Genomic DNA, 17,870 nt, shown 5'->3' on the forward strand with positions numbered 1-17,870 from the left:
TTCATGCAGCTTAGTATAAAAGATTCTCACAAATAACACCTCCTCCATGAAGCCTTCTCTAATTCCCCAAATCTGCTCCCCAGTCATCACTGTTCATGTTCCTTTATGGCTCTGTAAGCCTCTCTCTTAGTATTCCTTTACTCTAATAAATCATTCAGACTTATCACCACAGTTAAACAGCAAACTTTTACATTCTCAACATCTAGCTCAATACTTGGCACAATGATGGCATTTGATAACACTCTGCTCTATGAATGACCAAATACCAAAAAACATTACATTATAAGTGCATGTTCCTTGACTATCTCCTTAGACTGTGAGCTCCTTGGAAAATACATTTAATTATAAGACAAGGCTGCCCAGCAGTGACATTTTCTTCAAAGTATCTCCTTTAGAATATATGAAATCATTTTCCCTCATAACTTAAAATTTTTTAAATCTGTTACCTAACCCTTAATAAATAGTAGGTGGTACTCTTACACCGCCAGAAAGACAGATAACTTATTTAGAGTGTTCCTTCTTCACAAACCATTTCAGAAGCATTAACAAATCAATATTATACTAACTGGCAATTTAGGCAGCAGTTATAATGTCTTCTTTGTCATCACTGCCTTCATTTCATTCTTGTAAAAATGTCAATGTGTTTGGGGAGGTCCCAGGGAAATGAATCAAACTTTTAAAATCTGAACAACTGACTCTACATCTTCTTAGTCTGCAGACCAATGTAGAAACCATTTCCCTCCTGCAATGGAGCCTGCCTTTGCCAAGCCAAACAGCAGGCACAAAAGCAAATGGAGCGGGTTCCCTGGCTCAGTCTCCTACCTTTGATTGGCAATAGGCATTTCTCCCTCCTTCTTACGCCTTTCACAGGATGCTCAATGATCACCCCTGGAAGTTCCAAGTTCTTTGACAAGTGCTCATGGAGGCCAGTTGGATTTCTCCTGAAAGGTTTAAATTTCTCCACCCTACCACCTAGTCATGAAGAAACTTAGAAGTTATGAAAATTCTGGAATCAATGGCTTCTTTTTTTATAAAAGAATATCTTACCATGCAACCGCTGACCAAAATAGCATATACTTTAAGCACCAGTGAATGTCAATGTTTACTTTGGGATAGTACTGGATGTTTTAAATCCTTATAGTAGGGCTGAAATGTGTATGCAACAACTCAGATATATCCCACACCTTTTGCCATTATCTATAACTTATCTCATCTTTCTATAGAACTCCATTAAGGCAGGAGGAAAAATCCCTTCTCTTCCAAATTAAAATTATTTCCTTGGGTTAACTTTAAGTTTCTTACTTCATTAGGTGTTTCCTTGCCCCAGATCTACCTTCCAAAGATGGCATCTGAGTATAGGAGAGGCTTCCATACCCTTCCTTGCTGCTTTCTTCCCTCCCTAGTACACAGTGGTTGGCAAGACCACTAGGAATGCTTCCTTGATATCTCCTGAGATTTAATTGATCCCTGGCATGACATCAGTTTAGCAACTTCTGGTGATTTTTTTGTCCTGATTCAGTGCTTAGATGTCTCCTACCCAAAGTATACAGAAGTATTTAGATCCCCTAAAGGCCACACCTAACCTACAGGTTACCAGCATGTTGGGTCTAGCCTACCTGCCTTGACATAGAACCATTTCAAAATGCTTACCTGGTTGGCACCATAATGCTTCAGCATATGAAGAAATTCTCAAAAAGGGACTGGCTCTAATATTGTCGGAGAAGGAGCAAGCCCCCTTCACGGGAGTTTCCCAAAATTCTCTATGAATTTCCACTTCTCACTTCCAGTTTTTTGGGTTTTCTCCAAGAGAATTAAACTGGGGCAATAACCTCTTACTCTTTTTCTCTCTTCCTCCTGCTTTCCAGACACCACAGGAAAAGAAAACAAATTTTTTTTTTTACAAAAAGCCAAAAACAAAATCTAAGTACCCCAATGGGAAACATCCTTACAGTAGACTAACATTTCTATACAATGACTTATAATAAAATTCTATAGGGGCACCTGGATGGCTCATCTGGTTAAGTGTTCAACTGTTGCTTTGGCTCAGGTCATGATCTTAGGGTTGTGAGACTGAGCCCAGCATTGGCTCCAAGCTGGGCATGGAGCCTGCTTAAGATTCTCTGTCTCCATCTCCCTCCACCCCTCCTACTACCACACCCTTCTGCCCCTGGCTCTCCTACTCATATGAGCTCTTTCTGTAAAACGCGTGCGCACACACACACACACACACACAAATACCACCACCACCAACACCAACAACACCACCTCTATGAATCAAGTATGCCAGGCTTGGTTTGGATATTTATCATGAGGGAGAACTGGAAATTTAATAAATTCTTTTATTTTTTTGAAAAGAAAAAAAAAAGATTTCAAAAGTAGTCTATTACAATGGCCTCAAAAAATCATCTTAAAGACTCATTCCCAAGGCAAAAATCCTTATGGTTTAATCTTATAGGAGGGCTTCAAGTAAAGATGGTTTAAAAAAGAATGGAAAAAAATCAAAATGGATTAAAGACCTAAATGTGAAACCATAAAAATCCTTGAAGAGAACACAGGCAGTAATATTTGTGACTTTGGCTATAGCAACATTTTTCTAATATGTCTTTTGAGGCAAGGGAAATAAAAGCAAAAACTATTGGTACCACAACAAAATAAAGTTTTCTCTACAGCAAAGGAAATAATCAACAAAACTAAAAGCAATCAACCCACTAATGGGAGAAGATATTTGTAAATGACAGACTGATAAGAGGTTAGTATCCAAAATATATAAAGAACTGATACAACCGAATACCCAAAAAATAAATAATCCAATTAAAAATGGGCAGAAGACATGAATAGACATTTCTCCAAAGAAGATATCCAGATGGCCAACAAACACATAGAAAGATGTTCAACATCACTCATCACCAGGGAGATACAAGTCAAAACAATGATATTTTACCTCACACCTGTCACAATGGCTAAATTAAAACAAGAAACGAGGGTTGATGAGAATGTGAAAAAAAAGGAATCCTCCTGCCCTGTTATTGGGTATGCTTACTGGCATAGCCACTGTGGAAAGCAGTATGGAGTTTCCTCAAAAAATTAAAAATAGAACCACACTATAACCCAGTAATTGCACTACTGGTTATTTACCAACCCCCCCAACCCCAAAACACTAGTCCAAGGTGATACATGTACCCCTTCATTCATTGCAGCATTATTTGTGAAAGCCAAATTATGGAAGCAGCCCAAATGTCCATCAATAGATGAATGGATAAAGAAGATATGGTGCACACATATACACAGAAATATTATTCAGAACATAAAGAATGAAATCTTGACATTTGCAACAACATGTATAGAGCTAGAGATTATAATGCTAAGTGAAATAAATCAATCAGAGAAAGGTAAGTACCAAATGATATCACTCATATGTGAAATTTAAGAAACAAAATAAACAAGCAAAAGCAAAAGGAGAGAGAGGGAGACAAACCAAGAAACAGACTCAAGGATAGAGAACAAACTGATGATTAGTAGAGGGGAGGTGGGGGTGGGGTAGGGATTAAAGAGCACACTTATCATGATGAAAAAAAATAAAAGGAATGATAAAATACAACTGTTACATCTTTTCAAAATATTGACACACTTTTAGATCTCTTCCTGATAAAATAAGAAATAACACAAGTTTTATGTTAAACCACACCTTCATTCTCTACTATGTGGTCTACTCTAAAAAGTGGATAAAAATGAGACAAAGAAAGGTTTGACAAACTCCAAATAAATATAAACAATTTCCCTAAAAGCATTTGGATGTGATGTTCTGAGGTAAACTTGCAATTTAAGAAAGTAAGCCAACTAACATGTGTAGGGCCTGCCATATGGCAGGCACTGGAGATAAAGAAATGAATAAAGATCATAGTCATAATCATGGTCATTTTCATGCTTTTTTTCTGATGTTATTCTCTTATTCTTTTTCAACTATCCATCTAATTATCTCATACACACACACGCAGATATACCTAAATCTGACACTTACTGTCAGGCAATAACAGTACCTTGCTGTTTTTTTTTTAAATAATAAATTTATTTTTTATTGGTGTTCAATTTGCCAACATTCAGAATAACACCCAGTGCCCATCCCGTCAAGTGCCCACCTCAGTACCTTGCTGTTTAATTCTTATGACAAACATCATCACAAGAAAAGGTAGCATTTAATAACCTCATATGTAGACAACAAAATTGGGATCCAATAAGTTTAGGAAATCTATCTAAAGTTATCCGACTTACAAATAATAAGTTGAGATTTAAACGCAACTCCCTTTACACTTAGTTTACTATTTCTTCCAGGTACCATTTTGCATCTCCTTGGTGTAAGAATCTCTCCAAGGAACAGTCTTATATTATCCTAAGGGGCCAGGATACATGCAGTTCAGAACTCCAGATATGTAAGCTCGTGCTCAGATAGTTAGGGAATTTACAGAGACAAAGGTAGATACCTTATTCTGGTACATTCTGCATAGTGCTGCCTGCTAGGTTGGATACTTCTCCAGTATTGTTTTTTTTTTTTTTACACCAATAGAATCTCTGTATTTTACCCATCCTGCCCACTCCCATTTTCTGCAGCAGACATGAGGAAGTGGAGAAAAGCTGTCATGGACCACGTGGACTGTCCCTAGGACAAGTCTTAGGGATGGTGAAGCAACAGGATATAAGGGTCCTGGAGCTCTCAGTCTGTGCAACCAACCTACTAGTCTGGATCACGTTAAGCCTAGAATATTAATAGACTAAGAAATAAATTTTAATCTTCTTTAAGCCATTTTAATTGTTGGTTTTCTTTGACCAGCTAAACACGTACCTTCACTAATATGATAATTTTCCAAAATCACTTCTTAGCATATATTTGTATTTAACCATCAAGAGTTCTCCTTTGCTTACAGAATGAAATTGGAACCTGCCATTCAAGGGCTTTCACAATTTGGCCCCCACCTATCCTTCCCACATTATTTGCACTATTTCTTTTTCCTCCAGCTGGACTGATGGACTGTTTCTTGAACATTCCTCCACAATCCCTCTTCCCCAAAGACTCTTCAGTGAACTCTAAATTTCTAAACCTCACTTCATTCTTTCAATGCACAGTTTATAGCCTACCTTTAAATCCAAAGTATCCTATGCCCAGAAAATGCTTAATAAAGACTCTTGTTGAAAAAGAGAAGGCAGAGAAGGAGATTTGAGGAAAGAGGAAGAAAAGAAGAAGGAGAAGGACATAAGAATAAAGGGGAGAAACAAAAACAGTTGGAAATGGTTGATTCTTGTGTTTTTGGAATGTTGATAATGATGGAGGTGATAGTATAGGTGACTGGTTAAAAGAAAAAGAACCTGTAAAAACTATGAAAGCATGGAAGGAAACCCTGTGGCCACCATAAGCATATCCTGTACCTTTCATGAACTTTTTATTTGATTGTTTATTCCTTGGGAAAGCAATTAGGCAAATGAGAAATGTTAAGAAATTGGTTTCCATTCATTTATGGAGCTATTTTCTCCTCATGCAGAGTGATTTGAATAAACCACAAATTAATTTTCTATCAATGGTGCCAAAATGTCTTAGAGCATTTTAGGATATTTAGAGTAGCTATTTGAAACTGTATTTATTTTTTAGGGCAGTCTTATTGAAAGTAAAAATCCCAGCATATTGATATATTTTAAAGGAATGCCATTCTGTTTTTATTTAGGGCTGTGTTGTTGTTTTCCCTAACATAAAATAACAGCTGTATCTTGGCAGCGTCTTAATCTCTATTTTAAAGGGAAGTTAATATGAGATATTGAAAATGAGAATATTGGTAAGGAGATTTAGCAAAGGGGTCCCATGAAAAAGAAAAAGTGACCCCAACAAAGAGTCCCCTTGAAGTTCATTTAAAGGAAGACTATGTCAAGTAATGGTTAACAAAATGCTATGAACTTCAACCGCAGTGTAAGAAAGACTGAATCTCTGCAATTTTTTTTTCTGACTTCAAGTTTCCAAGGCCTCACCCCCAAATCTGTATTTCTACATATTTCTAATGTTTTTGAAGACTGTGAGAGTATATCCTCATGGTGATTACTATATGGAAGGAAGTTTCCTCCAGTATCCCCCAACAGCAAAGAGAACAAGTGTCTCCCATGATAGCTGAGAGAAGCACTATCTGTCTCTGTACACAAAGAACTGTTTCTCTCGTCAAACACTGGACAGAAAGCAACTGCATGTGCAGTCTCCTTGGTACCAGATTTAGCCTGAGAATAAATTTAGCCAGAAGATACTGTGAGCCAGCTTGAGGCAGAGCCAGGGTGATTCTCTTGCTCTCAGTAACCAGGAAATGGACGAGCCCTCTAAAGAGCAGGACTCAACCTACACATCTTACTGTGTAGATAATAAAGTCTGTCACGATACCTTTAAACTAACTAGGTTATTTGCACTCCACCCAAGTGTAGTACCATCAAAAGCAGACTCAAGTCTGTTCTAGATTTCTTTTCCAGGCCCACTACATCCTACCATGATTTACTGAGATATAAATCAGAGATACAAATACCTGACACTCCCTACTTTACAAGACTAAAAATATGATTCATGATTTAACACCAACAACTCTTGCTTATGTTACACAGGATTCTTTTAGAATAACAACATCTTACATTTGTATCACATTTTATAGTTTCACATTATTTCAAAATGCAATGTGTTGTTCCTTTGTGATTGCCTTGTTAAATTTTTGGAAATGTGTCATTTCATGCTGCCAATGTTTTATTTAATACACATTTAATTCAACAAGCACTAATTGAGCACCTACTATCTTCCAAGCCCACATCACACTCTAAGGACATTTACTAAAATTAACCAAAATGTTTTTCCATTACAACCTTACACAAGCGGATCCATTATATCATAAATCTCATGTCTACCACATTAATAAACTATACTTCCCTATATGATATTTCCAGGAAAAGAAAGGAGGTTATGAACATACCGAGATCAATTACGCTTTGGATGACTAAGATTTTTTTTTATATGGTTCAATAAACTGGAGTAAGCTTACGAGCTTTTTCTGCTCGAAGCAACTGCCCATGGCCAATCACCAAATATATCACAGGAGAGCGCTGATGTCACATTCAATGTAGATTAGCAAAAACTGTATAGCAACAGGACATAAGCAACACTGCCTTCTGTCACACAAGGGAGTATTCTTCTTTAATACTTTCGGTTTGCATGGATCTCTGGATGGTTCTCAGAGCCGGAAGCTATCCTCATGTGCCCTCAGCTTTTGTAACTACTTGCTGCCCATTGTTCTTGTTCCAGTCACGCCTTAAGGTCTTTTAGCCAACTTTCGTCTCCCAGTTGACCCCTTCCCTGGAATACACCCTAGTCTCATCTTTTGCTCCCAGATAATCTGTTCTTCTCCATAGACAGTATGTCCAAACAACTCCAATTTGTATTCTGTGACCTTTCCAACAACCCACACACCCTCTTAAATGAATGTTTTACTCATACAATCATGATGCTTTTGTTTCCGTAGGATTTTCTATATTAGTTGAGAGAGCAGTGCCCTGGTTTTTAAATCATAGACTTAAGGGCTAAGATTATTGGATACTTACATTGTGTTAGGTGCCATGACAGAAATCTCATTTTGGAAGTCCATATTAACCCTGCAGTATGAATAAGAAAACATTCTCAGAGAATTAAATGACTTGCCCAAGAAGATTGCTCAAAAGGTGGGTCAAAAGTAAACTTTAACCTACATGTCTCAGATTCAGATTCATTCATGGTGCAGTCAGAGGACCAATTCCTGTACCTGATAATTTAATAGAAGGAGTTTTCTAAGGGATATTTGCCACAAAGTCATTAGAAGAGCCCAAAGAGAAAACACTGGATGGGATTACAAGAGACTGCAATTATCCCCAGAGTCGGGTGGGCAAAGGGAGGAGAAAGTGATGTTGCCAGAACTCAGGAGCTGAAGACATGCAGAAGCTGGACCCCAGCAGGCTCAGACAATGGGAATTAGAACCATGGAAGAACAAGCTGTCTGGCAGAGGCTGGAGCTTCAGGACAGAGTCGCTACTAAAGAGATTCTTGAGATATATAGATATATCTATATATATCTATATATCTATATTATCTATCTATCTATCTATCTATCTATAGACAGAGAGAGAGAGAGAGGCAGGCCCCATGCTGGGAGCCTGATGCAGGACTCGATCCTGGGACCCCAGGACCATGCCCCGGGCCAAAGGCAGGCGCCAAACTGCTGGGCCACCCAGGGATCCCCCAGAGAGATCTCTTTAAAGAGATCTCACTAAAGAGAGGTGGAGGTAAGTATCTTGGATTATCACTTGCTCTAGCCCTCCTATTTCTTGCTAGTGCCTCCCAGTACCACTCCTAGGGAGGGGCTCAATGGCAAAGTTTTAGGTATAACAAGGATAGCTTTTCTGCAATACAGAGAGGGGAGCAGAGGAAGGACAGGAAATGGATTTGAGAATAAACAGACAACCGATTCCCAAGTCCATACTAACTTCACTAAGATACAACTGCTGCCTCTAATCATTTGCATCCGATACTGATAACTGTGCAGCCGGAGGCTATGAAAATCATCCATTCGTCAATTGATTAGGCCTGTTTCTCCTCCTAAGCTCTGCCAAGCAACTCACACAGCCATTGGAACATGGTGGGCGCTTAGTGACAAACAGTCTGCTTTCTTCTCTAATGTTGGCTAAGCCAATCAAATTATCTATAGCTATGGACATAGAGGTAGAGTAACCAAAAAATGAGGTGATTTTTTCTCCTGATTCAAGGAAGATAGGAGAACAGTATAAAATTTTTTTTTAAATTTTGGCCTTTAGTGACATTTTTTTATTAACTTATTGCTAAATCAGTTCCGTAGCTCAGGTAACTAGGAGTTCACCATGCAACCCAAGCAGCTGTCTAGGTAGCCTGGGAGGCCTTAAGAAAGCTGTCATTTACTACCTAGCCCCAACTTCTCTCCTCTAGAGAGAAGAAAACGTCAATATCACTTTAATACTGTCAAAAGTCACTTGCTCAGCTTCTTTGTTATACTAGTTGATATTATTGTTGGAATTCATTACTTCTCAAGTGTCCCCTGTTTAATCTATTTCACATTCATAAGGCGTAAGTAATCCAAAACCAGCACAGACTCAATTACACTCATTACTTGATCTTAAATGTAATTCCCTAACATATGGAAGAGGGAACATTTTGGGAAAATGTCAATGGATCTGGAGCATGAGAGTGACAAAAGTTCCCAATGTTGGATACTCATCCAAACATATTTAATCCCCTTCATTATAAAAATTACAAGAGAAATTTCATAAGAACCATCTTACTAACAGAATTCTAGGTATTTCCTGTTCCCAAGGGCAGAGAAATATTGCAAAATCGACATTTTTTTAATGACATTTCAGTACTGTCTCTCTTGGCTGAAAACAGAAAAAGCAAGAGACACATAAAAATGAAAAAGGGAAAAAAGGTTAATTAAAAAATTTCAGCCCTTAAATAGCTGATTTTTTAAGTTAAGCCTTGAGGTCAATTTGTATTTTATATAAATAAGTTTGCCCATTTGTGATGACAACATCATGAATAAATGAAAATAAACATATATGCCTCCTCTAAGTCTAACTGTTCCATAACTATAGTAAGAAATGAATAGTAATATTTCAGTGTAAAGCTGAACAGTACCTAATTGTTTGGTTATTTGTATGTATTAGAACAAAATTTTATCTGTTACTATTCATTTGGAATACAGTCTTAGATTAGCTTATTTGAACTGGTGGCAAAATCTAATGTTTTATTAAAGTCTGTGAAATGAATTCATGTTGAATATGATCCTTTGGTCCGAAAACTGAGTATCAAGCCAGCATAAACTCCAACTCTTCTGGCAGGAAAGTTAAGAATTTCTCTCAATTTCAGACTATCACCGCCCCCCATCTCTACCCTATAACACACACGCACACACGCATACCCCTTCCCTCCCTCATATCACCCACAAGGCTACGACTCTAACAAGAGTATGCTAAGCCTTGGTCTATTTGTCTCACATCTATTCCTCTCCTTTCCTCTACTCAGCTCTGTAACAAGGAGGTGCTGCCCCCTGCAGGTTGCATTCCCTGAGCTCTCAGCAGACTCGGGCTTTAGCTAAGGAGAGGCAACCTGGGGGAAGATTGGAGAGCAGGAGAAAAGGAAAAAGCCTGGGCGTTTCTACCTCTTTCTGCCTCAGGCTGCATCTCCCACACGGCTTTATGGCAAGAAAAGTTCAGTTGTAGTTTTAAATTCCACTGCATGACCCCAACCCCTAGGATCCAACAAAAATCATACTGCAATACACAAATGTATCAAATCAATCTCTGTATACCTTACACTTACACAATGTTTTATGTCAGTTATACCTCAATTTTAAAAAACTCTCCCTTTGTCTCTCTTATAGTGGCTTGTATTTTTCTGGCTGAATAGTGATGGATGGCAACACTCTAGATTAAAGGTGACAGGGATTATAAACCACTGCTCTCTATAATCCACTGTTTTTGAAGCCACGTAGGCTTCATAGAAATCAAGACCCAGAGATGAAGAAGAGAAGGACAGGAAAGGGGAGGAGAGAAAAAGGAAAGAGGAGAAAAGAAGGGGAAACTAAGGAGGAGAACAGAGAGGAGGGAAGGGAATAAAAGGAGAGAACTCTCTTCCCATGTGCCTCCATGGAGTTCAGTGTTGTTCTCTGGAGAGATTACTATCTGGGTCTTCTATTTCTTTATCACTTACTCCAAAATGGAAACAAGTCTGGCTGATACTGGCCATAACATCCTCCACCTCCACTACAGATTTCCCTTGTTCTTCTTATAATCAGAACAATCCAGCTCCCAACAAAGTACCCACAAAATTTCACTTCTCACAGCAAAGACAGGGACAGGGCTGGCTGGTCCACCTGAAGTTCTTTGTGGGAAGCCAGCCCTGCTTTGCCTCTTCTTGTGAAGAAGAACCTGAAGTGGCCAAAAATTTTTCAGGAATTTCAAGGGAAAGTTCCATCGCATAAAGTTACTGCATGAGGGGATCCTGGGGTGGCTCAGTGGTTTGGTGCCTGCCTTTGGCCCAGGGCATCATCCTGGAGACCCAGGATCGAGTCCCACATCAGGCTCCCGGCATGGAGCCTGCTTCTCCCTCTGTCTGTGTCTCTTCCTCTCTCTCTCTCTCTCTCTCTCTCTCCCCCTCCCTCCCTCCCTCTCTCTCTCTCTGTCTTTCATGGATGAATGAATTAATAAATAAATAAAATCTTAAAAAAAAAAAAAAAAAGCTACTGCATGATATCCTGGGAGGTAATCCCCCACTTGTGGCACTGCCAACTCTAAGAACTCCAATATGCCTGATAAGGGAGCTCCCTCCTGCTTTCTTGTAGACTTCTCTTGCCCTAACTCTGCATCTCACTTTCTACCTGGGCTCCAAGGAATTTCTGCCAGCCAGGATCTTCAAAACACTTTTGAGCAGCCAATTCTTCAGTACTCCTCTTATAGAGATTGCAACAGTCCCCTAAACCGAATGGAAGTAGATGATCCTCATCTCCTCTGCTCCCCCACTTCCCATGCATGGGCCTACCAATTCTTGCTCCCCACCATGCTCTCCCTAAAATTAAAATGACAGGAGATATCAAGAGATGTAAGAGTTCCTTAGTAGCAATAAGCAACTGAGGTTATTTAAGGGCCAGTCTCTGACCTCCATATATTGCTGCATATTGAGAGAGAGGAACATATAAATATGAGTAGTAAATGCCGACAGAGCTCTATGTACAGAATGTCTTGGGCCAACATGGAAGAAGCAGCCAGGTCTGTTGTGGAGGCAGGGAGGGTGGGCCTCTGTTCTTGCCCCTGCCTCAGCTAACTTGTAGTAAACACTGGGGAATCAGAGAATATCAGAATGTCTGGAGGCAGGGGTTCAAGACAAAGGGGTAGAAAGACAAAATAAATGTATAGCTAGATAAAGAATAATTTTCCTCTTAAAAGGACCTGAGAACTAGATAAGCAGCACCTACATAACAAAAAAGATGCAAGAAACTCCCTTCCCAGGCCCCCACTCCAGATGTGATGACCCCACAATCAGAAATGATCCCCCAAATATGGGACCGTTCCTTGAAAAGTGAAGGGATTATGCCCCACATCAGATGCTCCAACCCTGGGATCCAGCATTGGAAAGAGAATCGCCCCTCCCTAAATGTTTGTTTTTTGCAAATCAATAGGGATTAAGACCAGGAGAATCATAGAACCATAGAGAACAAACATTCTACTCTCAAAGGGCTTGAGAGAAAATCCATGCACCCTGAGATCCAGGGGAAAAGCAAGATTGAAAAACATCTAGACCATAAGCAAGGAAGACCCACTTACTATTTTTATATCAACTGCTGGAGAGCTAAGGACCTACAGGGACTTTATCCGGTGACAAAACAATATCAGAGTCCATTTTTACAATCTCATCCTAATTTGCTGGTGACCGAGCCCATGGGCACTAGGTTTGGTGTCCTCTCTCTCTAGCCTGCTAGAACCAGAAGGTATGATCTCCCGACCCCAAACCATAACCAGGGTGGGCAAGTGCCTCAAGGCTTATATACCCCACTCATCCCACAATAGGTCCAGGCAAGTTCAGAGCCCCACCCAGCCCACACAGAGACTAAACAGAAACTGGGATAGGCAAGCATTCTGAGCCCCAACCACCCCAGGCAGCAGCAAAGCCAAAACTGGGTGAGTAGCCTATAATCAGGACAACTGAGCACCCCCAGCCTTGCCCTCCCCACACAGCAGTAAACTCCCAACCAGACTAGGTCCACACCCTGATCACCAGCCAACCTATACAGAAAATGAGCCCCACCCAACCTGCACAGACACTGAGCTGCAACCAGGATGGGAAAGTAGCTTGAACTCTGTTCTCCCCACAATGACCAAACCATAACCAGGCCTGGTGAGTGTTTTGCCCAAACTTCCCCACACAGCAGACATGGCCCTATCATATCTGGCAGGCATATGCAGTCACATAAAGGGTGAACATAGAGTGATGGCCAAGGGAAATTGCACTTCTGGGCCTCAGGCTACAACTCCTACACAAGACCACTGCTTCGAGAGAAAGATGGCCATTTAATTTAATAAACATAGATAAACACATAAAGACAAGCAAAAATGAAGAAACAGGAATATGTTCAAAACCAAAGAACAAGGCAAATCCCCACCAAAGAAATAGAGATAAGCAACCTACTGGATAAAGACTTCAAAGTAATGGTCATAAAGAAGCTCACAAATCTTGGGAGAAGAATGTGCGAATACAGTAAGAACTTCAATAAAGAGAGAAAATATAAGAAAGTACCAAATAGAAGTTATAACAAAACTGAAAAGTAAACTAAAAGGGGTTCAATGGCAGAATGGATTAAATAGAATCTGTGAGCTGGAAGATAAGGCAATGGGAAACATCCAGACAGAGCAGCAAAATTAAACAAAGAATCAAAAGAGTGAGAATATCTTAAGGGACCTCTGGGACAACATTAAGCAAAATAACATTTGCATTATAGGGGTCCCAGAAAGAGAAAAGAGAGCTAACGGGTGAGAAAAATTACATGAATAATGGCTGAAGACTTTCCAAATCTGGGAATGGAAACAGATATCCAGGACCAGGAAGCCCAGAGAGTTCCAAATAAGGTGAACCCAAAGACAAACACACTGAGATACATTATAATTAAAATAGCAAAAGTCAAGGATAGAATGAATCTTAAAAGTCACAAGAGAAAAGCAAATTATTCTGTATAAGAGAAATCCCATAAGGCTACCACATTTGTCAGCAGGAACTTTGCAGGACAGAAGGGAGTGGCATGACCTATTCAAAGTCTGAAAGAAAAAAAATTCCAACCAGGAATTCTCTACCCAGCAAGGCTATTATTCAGAATTGACAGAGATTAAGAATTTTCCGGAGAAGCAAAAGCTACAGAGTTCCATACCACTAAATCACCCATACAAGAAATGTTAAGGAGATTTCTCCATGCTAAAATGAGCGGATACTAATAATAAGAAATGTATGAAAATAAAAATCTCACCAGGAAAGGCAAATGAATAATAATAAAGGTAGTAAGATCAGTCACTTATAAAGAAGTATGAAGAGTAAAGGACAAAAATAGTAAAATTAATTAAAAATACAATCATTAGTTAAGACATATTTAAAATAAAAAGATGAAAAAATTTTCATCCAAAATATAAAACATGGCTGGGGGCGAGGGAAGTAAAACTAAAAGCTTTGGCATGTGTTCAAAATTAACTTCCTAAAAACTTATAGTAAATACACGGAAGATAAAGAGAAAATAATCTAAACATAGCACTAAAAACAACAACCAAACCACAAGGGAAGAGAAAAAGAAAAAAATTTTTTAGTATATGTGCTGCCAAAGCGAGCATAAGAAAAAAATAATAAAGAAAAACTACAGGATAGCCAGAGAACAATTAATAAAATGGCAATAAATACTTACCTATCAATAAGTACTTTAAACAACTACTAAATTCTCCAATCAAAATACATAGGGTGGCTGATTAAAAAAAAAAATTAAAAAATTAAAGTAAAACCAAGATCCTCCTCTATGCTGCCTACAAGAAACTCACTTCAAACCTGTCACAGTCACAAACTGAAAGTGAAAAGATTAAAAAAAGATATCCCATAAAAATGGAAATTAAAAGAAAGCTAGGATAGCAATGATCATACCATGCAAAATCGACTTTAGATTAGACTGTAACAAAAAAACCAAAAAGGGGCTTATATAATGATAAAAAGTTCAATCCAACAAGAGGATACAATGTTTGTAAACATTTATACACCTAAGATAGGGAGGGACACCCATATATATTAAGCAAATATTAAAAGAAATAAAAGCAGAAATAGGGGTGCCTGGTGACTCAGTGGTTGAACATCTTCCTCTGCTCAGGTCATGATCCTGGGGTCCTGGGATCAAGTCCCACATCAGGCTCCCTGCAGGGAGCCTGCTTCTCCCTCTGCCCATGTCTCTGCCTCTCTCTCTCTCTGTGTCTCTCATGAATAAATAAAATCTTTAAAAAGAGAGAGATAAATAAAAAAATAGTAATAAAATATAGTAGAGTACTTTAATACCCCACTTACATCAATGGATAGATCATTCAGACAGAAAATCAATAAGGAAGCATCAGTCCTAAATGACACATTAGATCACATTGACTTAATAGATACATACAAAATATTCATTCCAAAAACAGAATAGACATTCTTTTCCCATGCACATTAGACATTCTCCAGCATAGATCACATGTTATGCCACAAAACAAATCTCAATAAGTTCACAAAGACTGAAATCATATCAAGCATCTTTTTTAATCATGAGACTGACACAATGCAAAATGGGAAAAAAATCACAAAGAACCTAAAAAGCATGCTATTAATGAACCAATGAGGACGTCAAAGAGAAAATTTAAAAATACATGAGAAAAATGAAAATAGAAACACAAAGTTCCAAAAATCTTTGAGATGCAGTAAAAGCAGTTCCAAGAGGAAAATTCATAGCAACACAGGCTAACCTTAAGAAACAAAAATATAAAATAAGCAATTTAACTTTATTTTTAAAGGATATACAAAAACAAAGCCTAATGTTAGTAAAAGGAAGGAAATAATAAAGATCAGAGCAGAAATAAATAGAATCTAAAAAGACAGAAATGATCATCAAAACTATGAGCAGATTCTTTGAAAAATAAACAACATTGACAAACCCTTATCCAGATTCATCAAGAAAAAGAAAACCCAAATAAATAAAATCAGAAAGAGGAAAAATTACCATTGACATCCCCCCCCAAAATTAAAAATATTATAAACAATTATTATGCCAACAAATTAGACAACTTAAAAGAAATGAATAAATTCTGAAAAACATACAGTCTTCCAGACTGAATAATGAAGAAATAGAAATCTGAATAGACCAATTACTATTCATGAAATAATCAATAATAAAAAAACTACCAACAAGGGTCCTGTGGGTGGCATAGTTGGTTAAGCATTCAAGTCTTGGTTTCAGCTCAGGTCAGTGATCTCAGAGCATGGGACTGAGCCTCACATCCAGCTCCATACTAAGCATGAGATTGTGCTTGGGAGTCTGTTTGGGATTCTCTCTCCCTCTTCCTCTGCCCCTCCTACTCTTATTCTCTCTCTCTCCCTCTCTCTCTCAAATAAATCTTTAAAAAATAAACAACAGACTGCCAACAAACAAAAGTCCAAGTTCAGATGGTTTCACAGGTGAATTCAGTAAACAGTTAAAGAAGAGTTAATGACTATTCTCCTCAAACTCTTCCCCCAAAACCTTAGAGTAAGGAACACTTTCAAACTCATTTTCTGAGGCCAGTATTGTGCCGATACCAAAATCAGACAAAAATGCTAAAACCAAACAAATAAATAAATAAAAGGAAAATTAAAGGTCAATATCCTTGATGAGTATAATGCAAAAAATCTTCAACAAAAGATTAGCAAACCAAATTCAACATTACATTAAAAGGATCATATAACTTGGCCAACTGGTTTTCATTTTGGGAATGCAAGGATAAAGGATAGTTTAACACTTACAAATCTATTAACATGATGGATCACATTAACAAAATGAAGGATAAAAATCTTATAATCATCTCAATAGATGAACAAGCATTTGACAAAATTCAACATTCATTTATGATTTTAAAAATCTCAATAAAGTAGATATAGAGGAAAGGTACCTAAACATAACAGAGGCCATATATGAAGAGTCAACAGCTAACATTATATTTGTTAGTGAAAAGATGAAAGCTTTTTTTCTAAGATGAGGAACAAATCCAATGTGCCCACTTTTGTCTTTTTTACTCAACAGAATATTTAAAATCCCAGCCAGAGAAATTATGCAAGAAAAACAAATAAAGAGCATTCAAATTAGAAAAGAAGAAGTACAACTGACACTATTTGTAGATGACATGATGCTATGTGGAGAAAATCCTCAAGATTCACACCAAAAAACTATTAGAACTAATACATAAATTTAGTAACATTACAGGATACAAATTTATATACACATCAGTTGCATTTCTATATACTAATAACAAACTACTAGAAAGAGAAATTAAACAACACTATTTACAATTGCATCAAAAGGGATAAAATATCTAGGAATCAATTTAAGCAAGGTGAAAAACCTGTATATTGAAAACTATATTATATTGATGAAAGAAACTGAAGACAATACTAATAAATGAAAGACATACCGTGCTCACAGATTGGAAGAACTAATACTATTGAAATGTCCATACTACCCAAAGCAGTGTAGAGAGTCAATGCAATTCCTATCCAAATACTAAAGGCTTTTTTCACAGAACTAGAACAAAGAATTCTAAAATTTGCACGGAATCACGCAAGACCCTGAATGGCCAAAATAATCTTGAGAAAGAACAAAGTTGGAAAGACAACCTACCAACAGAAGATACTTGCCAACAATATATTTGATAAGAGGCTAACATCCAAAAATATAAAGAACTCATACAACTTAATAACAGAAAAAAAAACAACCCAATAAAAAATATGCGAAGGACCTGAATAGACAGTTTTTCAAAAATAACATACAGATGGCTGATGGCACATGAAAAGATATTCAACATCATCAGGGAAAGGAAAATCAAAACCACAATGAGATATGACTTCACACTTATCAGAATGGTTACTTTCAAAAAAGAAATAACAAGTAGCAACAAGGATGTGGAGAAAAGATAGCTCTCATACACCAGTGGTGGTAATGTACTGGTATAGCCACCATGGAAAACAGTATGGAGTTTCCTCAAAAAATTAAAAGAAAACTACCATACAATCC

At 37.8% G+C, this 17,870-nt stretch overlaps 1 long non-coding RNA gene across 1 annotated transcript in view; it reads right to left on the reverse strand.

Annotated features, from left to right (window-relative positions):
• LOC112640497 (uncharacterized) overlaps positions 1-17,870 on the reverse strand; it is a 374,890-nt gene that overhangs the window by 155,922 nt on the left and 201,098 nt on the right. Inside the window, exons 14-15 of the long non-coding RNA XR_007407911.1 lie at positions 7,606-7,656; positions 1,651-1,854 (exon numbers count right to left, since the gene is read on the reverse strand). This is a non-coding gene — a long non-coding RNA (uncharacterized LOC112640497). The remainder of the gene's footprint in view (positions 1-1,650; positions 1,855-7,605; positions 7,657-17,870) is intronic.

The sequence above is a fragment of the Canis lupus genome, chromosome 33 (genome assembly GCF_003254725.2).
Source record: "Canis lupus dingo isolate Sandy chromosome 33, ASM325472v2, whole genome shotgun sequence".
Taxonomy (NCBI): domain Eukaryota; kingdom Metazoa; phylum Chordata; class Mammalia; order Carnivora; family Canidae; genus Canis; species Canis lupus.